A 14,806-nucleotide genomic window follows, 5' to 3' on the forward strand; every position below is an offset into this window, starting at 1 on the left:
GGGTCATAAATGAAAATTCAAATTCATAATTCGCCTATAAAAGGCAGTGAATTCGATGTTTTAGGTAACCTTTTTCCAATCTTTTTCTTTTCATTTCTATGTAACGTATTATATATAATATTAATTTTAATTTTAATTTTAATAATAATTTTAATTATGCTTTAGTTTAGTTATGTAACAAATGATTTACGGGTTTTAAGTCAAGACTCTGCCCGTGTAATACTACGATATTAATACCCACTGTAAGTTATGTCTTTCCTTTTTAATTTAATGTCTCGTAGCTAAGTTATTATTATGCTTATTTAAAACGAAGTAATCATGATGTTGGGCTAATTACTAAAATTGGGTAATTGGGCTTTGTACCATAATTAAGGTTTGGGCAAAAGACCGACACTTGTGGAAATTGAACTATTGACTATTAATAGATGGGGGGTATTGTCTAATTGAGTGACAACTCATTGGAGTCTGTCGAACCTATCTTCAAATTAATTAACCTAATAATTAATAATGATTATGGTTGTCCTATTTAGTGATGTTCATATGGAATGTGTTATAATCATTTAATTAATCAATTGGGTTGGGTAATTGATTATTCATTCTGATCAAGTGGATGAATTAATATTCATAAACTAAATAAAACAGGGGTGGATTACATACAGTGATAACTGGTGTAATTGTTGACAGAAGTGATAACTGCGTCACAGTTTAAATCCTTAATCAGTTGGAATATTTGACTTCGGGTATAAGGGTAATTTGACGAGGATACTCGCACTTTATATTTATGACCGATGGACTATTATGGACAAAAACCAGATAGACGTATCAAATAAACCAGGACAAAGGACAATTAACCCATGGTAATAAATTAAAATCAACACGTCAAACATCATGATTACGGAAGTTTAAATAAGCATAATTCTTTTATTATATTTCTCATCGTATCTTTATTTACTGTCATTTTATTACTCGCAATTTTATTTATTGTCATTATTTTACGCACTTTAATTATCGTCATTTATCTTTACGCTTAAAATATAGAATCGACAAACCGGTCATTAAACGGTAAAACCCCCCTTTTATAATAATATTACTACTTATATAATTATATATATTTTGTATAAATATAGTTAAAAATATAGTAAGTATCACTAGCTCCCTGTGGAACGAACCGGACTTACTAAAAACTACACTACTCTACGATTAGGTACACTGCCTATAAGTGTTGTAGCAAGGTTTAGGTATATCCCATCCGTAAATTAATAAAACTTGTGTCATATTTTGTAGTATTTCCTAGTAAAAATAATACTATTTCGTACCCTCACGCTACATCATCAAGACCCTAAAGAACTAGTCTTCTCCCCCCATTCTGAATTTTTATTTTTTTTAGGTTTTACGAGATGAAGAATTCCTTTGATCTGAACCATGGTCTAATGCTACATGCTATGATTACTAAACGTAATAATGACACACTTTCGAGTGAACTAGTATCATTCATAAGAGAAAAAATGGACGGAGTAAGAAAAGAACTCAGGAAAGATCATCATAAGATACATTTTGGTAAAGGAAAATCAAAATCCGCAATAAAAAGAAGAGCACGACACCTTGAAAGATGTTATAAATGCGGAAAATGGTCACACGAAGGTAAATGTTCAAATAATCAAACATATTCAAATACCGAATTTGTTACTCTATGCAGAGAAAGACCGTTCATATGTTTAGAAGAAAAGATATTGAAGAATTGAGGTTACGCTTACATAGGTATGGAAAATCAAATCACACGACTCTCCTATGAGTCGGCTAAAGCAGGTCTCTGAGAATTCTATTTCACAGGTAAGTATGTACAGTTTTATTTTATTTTATTTATATTGCTTTTAACCTTTTGATAATAAGCGCTGAATCGTTCGCTATAAAGTATTAAATTGGTATTCAATAAAATTAGGTATGCGTAACTGAAATTATTGATATCATACAAAAATTTATTACATCACTGCGAAATTTACCGTTTATTCTTAGGGTATAAATATCTTTAATCAATCAACCCAAAATATTTCAGAAATTCGTCAGGAGTAAAACTAGGTTATGGAACCGAAATTACTTTACCGAAAAGAGGGGAGTATATTTTTGATAATATTTGATTGATTAAAGTGGGATAAAAGACCAAAAAGATTTTTAATTTTATCTTTACCATGTTTTTAAAATTAATATTATAAATTTTTAAAATCAATATATTTAAGTTTGTAAATATTTTAAACTACTATTTTTAATATAAGTTTGTAAAATTAAAAACATTAATTATATTTAAATGAATTTTTAATTTTATGCATTTTAAATTTAAGTTTGGTGTGAATTTAAAAACAAAAATTTACTTTATTTCATTAAGTTAAAAATTTGATATTTAAAATTCGTCGTGAGTTGAAAACTAGGTCGTTGAACCGAAATTGCTTTACCCGAGGGAGGGACGAGAAATTTTATTATCATTATTTTTAATCTTATTGAATTAAAGTATGCCAAAAACATATTAAAAAAAACCAAAAATCTTTGCTTTTAAAACAAACGCCAATATGTTTGGAAACTTTGGTAAAATGTAATCATTTTTCTATGCTAATCACCCTCAATAATTTAAATTGTTACTGATTTCTTGAAAATGAGGGCATTGCAAGATCTTAAGTGTGGGAAGGGGTTAGATTCTTTCGGATTTTTAAAAATTTTTGACATAAACACTTGATTACCATTAAAAATACTAGTAACGCATTAGTTGTATTAGAATCTAGTGCTCTCTGATAATAAAGAACAGCCCTAGTCTTATATACTGACCACCCAATTCTAGTAAAAAAAAATTTCAAAATTTTCAACTAAATGAACTCAAAATCATGTTTATACAAATTTATGAACAATAAAACTAGGTATTAACACCGAAATTATTGTTACTTCGGAAAGGACATAAATTGAGAAACAACCCAAAATGTTAGAATTCATTTAAAATGGAATAGAGGACAATAATAAGGCAAAGAAAGAAAAAATAAAAGCCAAGTGTGGAAAAAATTTACCAAGTTATTTAAAACATATATCACATATTTTTGTACAAATAATTGAAGATACTTATGTTTTGGACAAAATTAACCGTTTTACCCGGTAAATTGTAATATATTTGAAAGAAAGATGGATTTACACGATGAATCAATTCCATCATTAAAAGGAGGTAAAGTCTTCCAAAAAAGACACGCGCTTCTTGATTTAGGTCAGGAAGTTGTCGTCCAGACCAGTTGTAGAGTCTACGAAAAACCTTGAAAAGTTTTCTCGAAAATCAGCTGGAAATCCACGGACCTCAGCATCAAACAGGGTCGCCAAGTGGTCAGACTTATCCTAACCATGAGAGGATCTGTCTCGTACAATGGGGGGCACCGTGCAAATTAGCTTATAAGACTAATGAATCAGATCCCCAGAAAGGATAATCTCCTTAAAAGATCAAAAATCGGCTTTTAAGACTGATATTACTCAATCCTTGAGATTGACCTTAAAGATTGAGAATTCAAACTCATGGAATTCGATGATATCTAAACTCGAGCTTGAACGAGAAAATATTTTGATCAAAATTACAAACCGATTTGTTTTCTGAAAACCTATTTTCAATGCGTTCATTACCATTGAACGTAAAATCCTAGGAATTCACCTGGAATTCATTAGGTCACCTGAACCAAATCGGGTGTCAACCGTAAAAATGGTGGTTGCATAGCATGGTCGAAGACAGGACCTTGTGCCAGACCGAAAAACTATAGGGTGATCTTTACTATTGCTCCTACAAAGGATAGTAATTGCATCCGACACGATATAGACCATAATCAAAAGCATGTCACAGGACATTGCCTTAACAGTTGCTTGTTCAACGCTTTCTTTTACAACCGGACGGTAGTTTACCAAAAGGTAATATACGGAGCAAGTATACTGGACGTGTTGCTTTCCTAATACAAGGTTAGCAAGTGGGTGACACAAAACCATAAGTTTTGAGCTAAAATTTTCAAATCTGAAACCCACAAAACCCACAAAAATATTTTGCAAACACCGGTGAAGGGTTATTCCGGAAAACTTATCTAGGGTAAAAGCTAGATTGATTTTTCAAAAGATCAAATGTTTTCATAAAGATCCAATTTCCTAAAGGATCTAAATTTTCATAGTCATGTAGGACTGTAAACCACATCGTTACTATCATTGTTCATACCGCCGTATTGAAATCACTGATGTACAAAGTGTGAAGAATAAAGAAGTGATTCTAGTATGTTTTTTTTCAAAGTACTATATTGCTTGAGGACAAGCAACGCTCAAGTGTGGGAATATTTGATAATGCTAAAAACGAACATATATTTCATAGCATTATCCCTCAAGAAAGACAAGCTTTTAGTTGCAATTGTCCTATTTACAAGTGATATTTGTTTAAATAATAAAAGGTGAAGACAAAAGGCAGATTCGGCGAATTGAAGACGCAAACGACCAAAAAGCTAAAAAGTACAAAGTACAATCAAAGAGGTTCAAATTATTGATGAGGAACGTCTAAAAATTACAAGAGTACGAGCCGCAAAACGCAAAGTACAAGATATTAAATTACACGCAAGGACGTTCGAAAAACCTGAACCAGGACATGAACCAACTAATAACGCACGACGCAACGGACTGAAAGTTACAAATTAATTATGTATATAAATATAATATGATATATAATTAATTATATAAATTATATATATATTATATATATATTATATTTATATATTAAAACCGTCGGCAGTCAAAAGATCCAAGAAAGTTAGCTGGAAAAGGAGGCGCCGCACTCGCGGAGTTCTAAAGTGCAAAAGCTCCGCACTCGCGGAGCTGCACAGTAAAATGTGGGCCTATAAAAGCCATCGAATTCTGCACGAAAAAACACATCTTTTTCTAATCTATCCTCTCTATCTCTCTGTAATATATATATATATATATATATATATATATATATATATATATATATATATATATATATATATATATATTATAATTTTAATTTAATAATAATGAGGGTATGTTAGCGAATGTTGTAAGGGGGTAAGTCGAAATTCTGTCTGTGTAACGCTACGCTATTATTAATCATTGTAAGTTATGTTCAACCTTTTTAAATTAATGTCTCGTAGCTAAGTTATTATTATGCTTATTTAATGCCGAAGTAATCGTGATGTTGGGCTAAATATTAAGATTGGGTAATTGGGCTTTGGACCATAATTGGGGTTTGGATAAAAGAACAACACTTGTGGAAATTAGACTATGGGCTATTAATGGGTTTTATATTAACTTAACGATACCTCGTTAATTTAATATAAAGGTTATAATTTGACGTATCTATAAATAACCACATACGCTTAATCGGGTACGGTGGGCGGGATATCTATAAATACCAATAATTGTTCATTTTACCGGACACGGAACTTGATTAATAGTTAATGGACTAGTTGAAACAGGGGTGGATTATATTCAAGGGTAATTGGTGTAATTGTTAACAAAGTAATAAAACCTTAGATTACACGCAGTCGATAACCTGGTGTATTAATTAAACAAAGTATTAAGACCTTGTTACAATTCGAATCCCCAATTAGTTAAAATATTTGACTTCGGGAATAAGAATAATTTGACGAAGACTTCCGCACTTTATGATTATGACTGATGGACTATTATGGACAAACCCGTATGGACATATCGAATAATCCAGGATAAAGGACAATTAACCCATGGTAATAAACTAAAATCAACACGTCAAACATCATGATTATGGAAGTTTAAATAAGCATAATTCCTTTATTTCATATTTCATCGCACTTTTATTTACTGTCCTTTTATTTAATTGCACTTTTAATTATCGCACTTTTTAATTATCACAAAATCATCATTCCCTTCAGGTAATGACAATATAGGTGCCGTAGTTAACTTTTACTTTAACAATTGAAACGCTTTTTCTTATTCATCCTTCCATTCAAATTTCTTCCCTTTATGCGTTAATGCAGTCAAGGGTTTTGCTATTTTGAAAAAATCTTGGATGAATCTCCTGTAATAACCAGCTAGCCCTAAAAATTGGCGTATGTGTTTCGGAGTTTTCGGGGTTTCCCACTTTTCAACGGTTTCAATCTTTGCTGGATCCACCTGAATACCTTCTTTGTTCACTATATGACCAAGGAATTGAACTTCTTCCAACCAAAATGCACACTTTGAAAACTTTGCGTACATTTTTTCTTTTCTTAACAACTCTAGCACTTTTCTCAAATATTCTTCATGCTCTTTTTCATTCTTTGAGTAAATAAGTATGTCATCAATGAAAACAATTACAAACTTGTCAATGTATGGTCCACACACTCGGTTCATGAGGTCCATGAACACAGCTGGTGCGTTTGTCAACCTAAACGACATAACCATAAACTCGTAATGACCGTAACGCGTCCTAAAAGTAGTCTTTGGAATATCATCCTCCTTCACCCGCATTTGATGATACCCAGAACGTAAATCAATCTTCGAATAAACCGACGAGCCTTGTAGTTGATCAAATATGTCGTCGATTCTCGGTAGTGGGTAACGGTTCTTGATGGTAAGTTTATTCAACTCTCGGTAGTCGATACACAACCTGAATGTACCATCTTTCTTCTTGACAAACAGAACAGGAGCTCCCCATGGTGATGTACTTGGTCGAATGAAACCACGCTTTAACAGTTCCTGTAATTGACTTTGTAATTCTTTCACTTCGCTGGGTGCGAGTCTGTATGGAGCACGAGCTATTGGTGCAGCTCCTGGTACAAGGTCTATTTGAAATTCAACGGATAGATGTGGGGGTAATCCCGGTAATTCTTTCGAAAATACATCGGAAAATTCTTTTGCGACGGGAACATCACTGATGTTCTTTTCTTCAGGTTTAACTTCCTTGATGTGTGCTAGAATGACGTAACAACCTTTTTTATTAGTTTCTGCGCCTTCAAACTACTAATAAGATTTAAATTTGCGTTGTTCTTTTCTCCGTACACCATTAAAGGTTTTCCTTTTTCACGCATAATGCGAATCGCATTTTTGTAACAAACGACCTCTGCTCTCACCTTTTTCAACCAGTCCATGCCAATTATTACATCAAAACTCCCTAACTCGACTGGTATTAAATCAATTTTAAACGTTTCATCCCCCAGTTTAATTTCTCTATCCCGACATATATTATCTGCTGAAATTAATTTACCGTTTGCTAATTCGAGTAAAAATTTACTATCCAAAGGCGTCAATGGGCAACTTAACTTAGCACAAAAATCTCTACTCATATAGATTCTATCCGCACCCGAATCAAATAAAACATAAGCAGATTTATTATCAATAAGAAACGTACATGTAACAAGCTCCGGGTCTTCCTGCGCTTCTGCCGTATTAATATTGAAAACTCTTCCGTGGCCCTGCCCATTAGTATTCCCCTGATTCTGGCAATTACTTCTAATGTGGCCCGGTTTTCCACATCCATAACAAACAAAGGCGGCGTTACTTGTTTCGCCACTATTTGTTCCTTTAGTTCTGTTAAACTTTGGTCCGTAGACCTCACACTTTTTCGCACCATGGCCAGTTCTTTTACACTTGGTGCAAAATGTCGTGCAGAACCCATTCTGGTGGTACTCTTCACACCTTTGGCATTTTTGGTTTTTGTTGCCATTGTTGTTATTGATGTTTTTGTTGGGATTGTTATTGTTGTTGGAACAGTTGTTGTAGTTGTTGTAGTTGTTGTTGTTGTTGGGATGTTTGTTGTAGTTATTGTTGGGATTGCGGTTATTATTGCGATTGTTGTTGCGGGTGTGGTTGTAATTGTTGTTGTTGTATTGGTGACCCTTGTCACTGGTTTCTTCCCACTTTCTCTTGAGTTGTTTCGTGTTGGCTTCTTCGGCCGCCTGCTCTTTAATTCTTCCCTCAATCTGATTTATGAGTTTATGAGCCATTCGACTTGCCTTTTTTATGGAAGTGGGCTCATGTGAACTCACATCTTCTTGAATCCTTACTGGTAACCCTTTTATAAATGCGTCGATCTTCTCTTCTTCATCTTCGAACATTCCTGGACATAATAGGCACAACTCTGTGAATCATCGTTCATATGTGGTAATGTCGAACCCTTGTGTTCGTAACTCTCTAAGCTCTACTTTGAGCTTATTGACTTCGTTTCTAGGACGGTACTGCTCGTTCATTAATTGCTTGAATGCCGACCATGGTAGTGCGTAAGCAGCATTTTGTCCTACCTGTTCAAGATAGGTGTTCCACCACGTTAATGCAGTACCTGTGAATGTATGCGTAGCGTACTTAACTTTGTCCTCTTCAGTACACTTACTTATGACAAACACCGATTCGACTTTCTCGGTCCACCGTTTTAATCCAATTGGTCCTTCAGTTCTATCAAATTCCAAAGGTTTGCAGGCAGTGAATTCTTTGTAGGAGCATCCTACACGATTTCTTGTGGAATTAGTTCCACTGCTAGATCCAGAGTTATTGTTATTTTGCATCGCAGCCTGTACTGCGGCTATGTTTGCTGCAAGGAAAACACGAAAGTCTTCCTCGCTCATGTTCAAATTCTGACGAGTCGCCGGTGCCATTTCCTTCAAAAATAGCCCAAAAGAATTGAGTTAATCATATAGAATTTAAGAGTCGTCAATAGTATTTCGTAGCATAATATGAACTTATTTATAAAAGCTTTTTCTTCATATTAGCATTTTATAGTTTTAATTTGGGTAGTACCTACCCGTTAAGTTCATACTTAGTAGCTATTATACAATTCAACTACTACGATTCTATATGAAAAACTTATTACAATAATATTTCGCGTTCAAACTTTTATACAATATTTTACAAACATACAATACCACTATTATACATATAGATGAAATATAGCACATAATAACTTGCTACACAGCAGCTATAAAGGTAATTCTAATTAATACGTAAGTTGTCCAGCAAAGGCAATAAATACACGTAATTCATAAGTCCAGAAACAGGTCATGCATTCTGGTTTTGCTAAAACGACTTCCCATCCTTGATCTTGTGGAAAGTAACCGTTATGACCATTGGCTAGGCAGCATGTTGTAATGTCGTCAAAAGGACGAGGGTTTCATAATGCCCAACAGCCTCGTAGCAATCTAAAAACCTTGTTTCTTATCCCAACTACTGAGTCCGTCACTTGTGAGAATGTTTTATTTAATAGTTGTAATCCGATGTTCTTTTTCTCACTTTGGTGAGAAGCGAACATCACTAACCCGTAAGCATGACATGCTTCTTTATGTTGCATGTTAGAAGCTCTTTCTAATTCACGAAATCCTATGTTGGAATATGTTGAGTCAAAATAGGTTCTTAACCCGTAGCGAAAAATTGCATTTGGGTTCCCCAAATTTAACGCTTTAAAGAAAACACGGCGTAACTTACGGTCTCCCCAATGTGATATACCCCACCTATCAAAGGAAAACCTTTTATAAACTAAGGCATTTCTGGAAAGTCTTTCCAATGTTTGACAAGTTAATTTCTCCATAACTAATTGTGCTGATGAATTCTGACCGACTCTAGACAATATTTCATCAATCATATCCTCTGGTAGGTCTTCTAAAATATTCGGTTGTTTACCCTTAACGTCCATTTTGTGTTTTTATACTGTAAAAATAGACGAGGGTTAGATTCATAAAAGATAATTAACAAACAATACAAGCAATTTTACATTTATTAAAAAAACACAAGCACACTATATTACATATATTACACAACATGATTACAACTCTTTAATCCGACTTACGCGTTTCTTCTTCTTCGGACTTGGTTCGTTTTGCTAATTTCCTAGGGATATATGATGCTCCCCTAATACGAGCTGTCTTTTTCCACAATGGTTTAGAAAAACCTGGTGGTTTAGAGGTTCCCGTGTTATTCTTACATTTTAGGAAATACAGACGTTACCGATACATATAAAGTTCATCGGGGTTGGAATCAGGTTTCTCTATTTTTATACCTTTTCCCTTATTATTTTCTTTTGCCATATTAAATTGGGTCGAGGTAATTTCTATAACATCATCAGAATCCTTATCGGGATCCGATTCATCGAAAAATTGGTAATCTTCCCAATATTTTGCTTCCTCGACGGAAACACCATTGACCATTTTTAACTTTGGTCCGTTGGTTGATGATTTTCTTTTATTTAATCGATTTACTGTAGGTATCAATATTTCTTCCTTCGGAACCTCTTCTTCTTCTTCCGGTTCTTCCTCTTCCAGTTCCTCTTCTTCCGGTTCCTCTTCGGGAATTTGTGAATCTTCCCAAAGTATATTCGACTCTTCATTATTATTAGGTGAGTCAATGGGATTTGTACTAGAGGTAGACATCTATCACACAATATCAAACACGTTAAGAGATTAATATATCACATAATATTTACATGTTAATAATATATAGTTTCCAACAAAAAAGTTAAGCAATCATTTTTTTTTTTTTTGAAGAAAAACACGGTTGAAGTCCAGACTCACTAATGCATCCTAACAAACTCGGTAAGACACACTAATGCGAAAATTCTGGTTCTCTCGGATACCAACTGAAATGTCCCGTTCATATTGATTATAAACGTTCCATATTAATTGATTTCGTCGCGAGGTTTTGACCTCTATATGAGACGTTTTTCAAAGACTGCATTCATTTTTAAAACAACCATAACCTTTATTTTATCGATAAAGGTTTAAAAAGCATTACATAGATTATCAAATAATGATAATCTAAAATATACCGTTTACACACGACCATTACATAATGGTTTACATTAAGAATATATTACATCAAAAATAAGTTTCTTGAATACAGTTTTTACACAATATCATACAAGCATGGACTCCAAATCTTGTCCTTATTTTAGTATGCAATAGCGGAAGCTCTTAATAATCACCTGAGAATAAACATGCTTAAAACATCAACAAAAATGTTGGTGAGTTATAGGTTTAACCTATATATTATCAAATCATAATAATAGACCACAAGATTTCATATTTCAATATACATCCCATACATAGAGATAAAATTCATTCATATGGTGAACACCTGGTAACCGACATTAACAAGATGCATATAGAATATCCCCATCATTCTGGGACACCCATCGGACATGATAAAATCGAAGTACTAAAGCATTCCAAATTCCAGAATGGGGCTTGTTGGGCTCGATAGATCTATCTTTAGGATTCGCGTCAATTTGGAGGTCTGTTCCCAAATTCTTAGGCTACCAAGCTAAAAAGGGGCATATTCGGCTTCGATCATTCACCCATATAATGTAGTTTCATTTACTTGTGTCTATTTCGTAAAACATTTATAAAATTGCATGTATTCTCATCCCAAAATATTAGATTTTAAAAGTGGGACTATAACTCACTTTCACGGATTTTTACTTCGTCGGGAAGTAAGACTTGGCCACTGGTCGATTCACGAACCTATAACAAATATGTACATATATATCAAAGTATGTTCAGAATATATTTACAACATTTTTAATACGTTTTAATGTTTTAAGTTTATTAAGTCTGCTGTCCTTGTTAGTAACCTACAACTAGTTGTCCACAATTAGATGTACAGAAATAAATCGATATATATTATCTTGAATCAATCTACGACCCAGTGTATATACGTCTCAGGCTAGATCATAACTCAAAGTATATATATTTTTGGAATCAACCACAATCCTGTATAGCTAACTCCAACATTACTGCATATAGAGTGTCTATGGTTGTTCCAACTAATATATATACATGGGTCGATATGATATGTCAAAACATTTGCATACGTGTCTATGGTATCCCAAGATTACATAATATATTAGAATACATGTATAATACAATATAAGTTAGCTAGGATATGATTTGTATAGAATTGTTACAATATTTCCCGTAGCTACAACAATAAAAAATATCCAATCTTGTTTTACCCATAACTTCTTCGTTTTAAATCCGTTTTGAGTGAATCAAATTGCTATGGTTTCATATTGAACTCTATTTTATGAATCTAAATAGAAAAAGTATAGTTTTATAGTCAGAAATACAGGTTACAAGTCGTTTTTGTAAAGGTAGTCATTTCAGTCGAAAGAACGACGTCTAGATGACCATTTTGGAAAACATACTTCTACTTTGAGTTTAACCATGATTTTTGGATATAGTTTCATGTTCATAAGAATAATCATTTTCTCAGAAGAACAACTTTTAAATCAAAGTTTATCATAGTTTTTAATTAACTAACCCAAAATAGCCCGCGGTGTTACTACGACGGCGTATATCTGGTTTTACGGTGTTTTTTGTGTTTCCAAGTTTTAAATCATTAAGTTAGCATATAATATAGATATAGAACATGTGTCTAGTTGATTTTAAAGGTCAAGTTATAAGGATTAACTTTTGTTTGCGAACAAGTTTAGAATTAACTAAACTATGTTCTAGTGATTACAAGTTTAAACCTTCGAATAAGGTACTTTTATATATATGAATCGAATGATGTTATGAACATCATTACTACCTCAGGTTTTATGGATAAACCTACTAGAAATGAGAAAAATAGATCTTGCTTTAAAGGATCCTTGGATGGCTTGAAAGTTCTTGAAGCAGAATCATGACACGAAAACAAGTTCAAGTAAGATTTCCACTCGAAATAAGATTGTTATAGTTATAGAAATTGAATCAAAGTTTGAATATGAGTATTACCTTGTATTAGAAAGATATCATACTGTAAATAAGAAAGATTTCTTGAGGTTGGATGATCACTTTACAAGATTGGAAGTAAGCTAGCAAACTTGGAAGTATTCTTGATTTTATGAAACTAGAACTTATAGAATTTATGAAGAACACTTAGAACTTGAAGATAGAACTTGAGAGAGATCAATTATATGAAGAAAATTGAAGAATGAAAGTGTTTGTAGGTGTTTTTGGTCGTTGGTATATGGATTAGATATAAAGGATGTGTAATTTTGTTTACTTGTAAATAAGTCATGAATGATTACTAATATTTTTGTAATTTAATGAGATATTTCATGCTAGTTGCCAAATTATGGTTCCCACATATGTTAGGTGACTCACATGGGCTGCTAAGAGCTAATCATTGGAGTGTATATACTAATAGTACATACATCTAAAAGCTGTGTATTGTACGAGTACGAATACGGGTGCATACGAGTAGAATTGTTGATGAAACTGAACAAGGATGTAATTGTAAGAATTTTTGTTAAGTAGAAGTATTTTGATAAGTGTCTTGAAGTCTTTCAAAAGTGTATGAATACATAATAAAACACTACATGTATATACATTTTAACTGAGTCGTTAAATCATCGTTAGTCGTTACATGTAAATGTTGTTTTAAAACCTTTAGGTTAACGATCATGTTAAATGTTGTTAACCCATTGTTTATTATATCTAAAGAGATGTTAAATTATTACATTATCATGATATTATGATGTATTAATATATCTTAATATGATATATACACACAATTAAATGTCGTTACAACGATAATCGTTACATATATGCCTCGTTTCGAAATCATTAAGTTAGTAGTCTTGTTTTTACATATGTAGTTCATTGTTAATATACTTAATGATATATTTACTTATCATAATACCATGTTAACTATATATATATCCATATATATGACATCATATAGTTTTTACAAGTTTTAACGTTCGTGAATCACCGGTCAACTTGGGTGGTCAATTGTCTATATGAAACCTATTTCAATTAATCAAGTCTTAACAAGTTTGATTGCTTAACATGTTGGAAACACTTAATCATGTAAATAACAATTTCATTTAATATATATAAACATGGAAAAGTTCGGGTCACTACAATATGTGTTCGTTTTTAGCATTATCAAATATTCCCACACTTGAACGTTGCTTGTCCTCAAGCAATATAGAACTTGAAATAAAAACATACTTGAATCACTTCTTTATTCTTCACACTTTGTACATCAGTGATTTTGATACGGTGGTATGAACAATGATAGTAACGATGTGGTTTACAGTCGCACATGACTATGAAAACTTAGATCCTTTAGGAAATTGGATCTTTATGAAAATAATTGATCTTTTGAAAATTCAATCTAGATTTTACCCTAGATAAGTTTTCCGGAATAACCCTTCACCGGTGTTTGCAAATTGATTTTGTGGGTTTTGTGGGTTTCAGATTTGAAAATTTTAGCTCAAAACTTATGGTTTTGTGTAACCCACTTGCTAACCTTGTATTAGGAAAGCAACACGTCTAGTATACTTGCTCCGTATATTGCCTTTCAGTAAAATACCGTCCGGTTGTAAAGGAAAGCGTTGAACAAGCAACTGTTAAGGCACTGTCTAATGACATACTTTTGTTTATGGTCTATATCGTGTCGGATATAATTACTATCCTTTGTAGGAGCAATAGTAAAGATCACCCTATAGTTTTTTGGTCTGGCACAAGGTCCTGTCTTTGACCATGCTATGCAACCACCGTTCTTACGGTTGACACCCGATTTGGTTCAGGTGACCTAATGAATTCCAGGTGAATTCCTAGGATTTTACGTTCAATGGTAATGAACGCATTGAAAATAGGGTTTCAGAAAACAAATCGGTTTGTAATTTTGATCAAAATATTTTCTCGTTCAAGCTCGAGTTTAGATATCATCGAATTCCATGAGTTTGAATTCTCAATCTTTAAGGTCAATCTCAAGGATTGAGTAATATCAGTCTTAAAAGCTGATTTTTGATCTTTTAAGGAGATTATCCTTTCTGGGGATCTGATTCATTAGTCTTATAAGCTAATTT

Source organism: Rutidosis leptorrhynchoides, chromosome 4, assembly GCF_046630445.1.
Source record: "Rutidosis leptorrhynchoides isolate AG116_Rl617_1_P2 chromosome 4, CSIRO_AGI_Rlap_v1, whole genome shotgun sequence".
Classification (NCBI taxonomy): domain Eukaryota; kingdom Viridiplantae; phylum Streptophyta; class Magnoliopsida; order Asterales; family Asteraceae; genus Rutidosis; species Rutidosis leptorrhynchoides.